Consider the following 2,087-nt stretch of genomic DNA (forward strand, 5'->3'; position numbering starts at 1 on the left):
TTCTTTGGAAAAATGTCTGCCCATTTCTTGATTGGAGTATTTGTTCTTTGAGTGTTGAGTTTGGTAAGTTCCTTATAGGTTTTGGATACTAGCCCTTTATCTGATATGTCATTTGCAAATATCTTCTCCCATTCTGTCGGTTGTCTTTTGGTTTTGTGGACTGTTTCTTTTGCTGTGCAAAAGCTTTTTATCTTGATGAAGTCCCAATAGGTCATTTTTGCTCTTGCTTCCCTTGCCCTTGGCGATGTTTCTAGGAAGTTGCTGCGGCTGAGGTCGAAGAGGTTGCTGCCTGTGTTCTCCTCTAGGATTTTGATGGATTCCTTTCTCACATTTAGGTCTTTCAACCATTTGGAGTCTATTTTTGTGTGTGGTGTAAGGAAATGGTCCAGTTTCATTCTTCTGCATGTGGCTGTCCAATTTTCCCAACACCATTTGTTGAAGAGACTGTCTTTTTTCCATTGGACATTCTTTCCTGCTTTGTCGAGGATGAGTTGACCATAGAGTTGAGGGTCCATTTCTGGGCTCTCGATTCTGTTCCATTGATCTATGTGTCTGGTTTTGTGCCAGTACCATACTGTCTTGATGATGACAGCCAAAGCATCTCGTGATAGTTTTCTTCGACCTTCTAGGTCCTTTGTTTTGGCCTGCTGAAGAATGAATGTCTACTCCACCTTTCCTCCCGGTGTTTCTCTTCCTCTCTTTCTCTCTCTCTCCCCTCCCCGCCGTGTGTGTGTGTGTGTGTGTGTGTGTGTGTGTGTGTGTGTGTGTGTGTGTAGATAGAATTTATCACACTCTATTGCAATCTGTTATGACCTTAAGAAGAAAGATTACACCTTTTTTTCATTTTTGTGTGCTTGGAACACAGTAGATGTTCAAAAATTAATTGTCAGTTGATTTGAATTACATGCATCTGCCAGAATCAAGATTCCTTAGAAGGGAAATATGTTAAATGTAAACTTTCATGAAAATGCCGTATTGATTGTTTGTCAAGAGTTCTTATAAGTCACCTCATCTCGCTCTCGATCAGACCACCCTACTTTCCCCTGGGAGTTTCTGCAGAACTCTCTGATTCTTGTCAAAGATGAATTCCCTTCTATGACATTCTTAGAAATAGAGCACAGTAATTTAAACACTTCTAAAATGAAACAAACTCATCTAACATGCCTAACATGTCTACTATTATTACCACATTCAATATATACGAATAACACAACACAGACAAGAGATGCTTCTTTGTTGTTGTTTAAAGCTGGTGCTTTTATTTTTTTTTTATTTTTTATTGTTATGTTAATCACCATACATTACATCATTAGTTTTTGATGTAGTGTTCCATGATTCATTGTTTGTGCCTAACACCCAGTGCTCCATGCAGAACGTGCCCTCTTTAATACCCATCACCAGGCTAACCCATCCCCCCACCCCCCTCCCCTCTAGAACCCTCAGTTTGTTTTTCATAGTCCATTGTCAGAGATGCTTTTTAAAAAGATAGATAGATAGATTGATTGATTGATTTAAGGGAGGGGAGGGGCAGAGGGAGAGAGAGAGGGAGAGAGAACCTCAAGCAGACTCCACACTGAGCACAGAGCCTGACACGGGGTTCTGTCTCACAACTGTGAGATCATGACATGAGCCGAAATCAAGAGTTGGACGCTCAGTTGACTGAGCCACCCAGGCGCCCCTCAGAGATGCTTTTTAAAAGCAGAATTCAATTAATCAAAGTATTCCTTTGCAGAGGTGGTTTTCCCTTCATCAGGGCATTTCCACTTGTATTTTTTCAGAAGGTTATTATTTGATTGTGATGAGAAAACACTTTTGACCTCAGATGTAATCTGGATGCTGGAGTCTCCCATGTTTTTTTTTTCTTTAACATATGTTAGTGTTACCAAATTAATCACGCTTGTACCTTGTCTGAGGCCCTCGGCGTCAATATATAAGGAAGTCGTGTCTACTTTCCAAGAACAGAGACATCTCATCTAGGGATTAAGAGTATGGGACAGATTAAGGAAGTTTATCCTTTTAAGCATGAAAACTTTTCTATTATTTTAATGATCTTAGATGGAAATCTCTTTCAAATACATTACACGCTT

The sequence above is a fragment of the Zalophus californianus genome, chromosome 11 (assembly GCF_009762305.2).
Source record: "Zalophus californianus isolate mZalCal1 chromosome 11, mZalCal1.pri.v2, whole genome shotgun sequence".
Lineage (NCBI taxonomy): Eukaryota > Metazoa > Chordata > Mammalia > Carnivora > Otariidae > Zalophus > Zalophus californianus.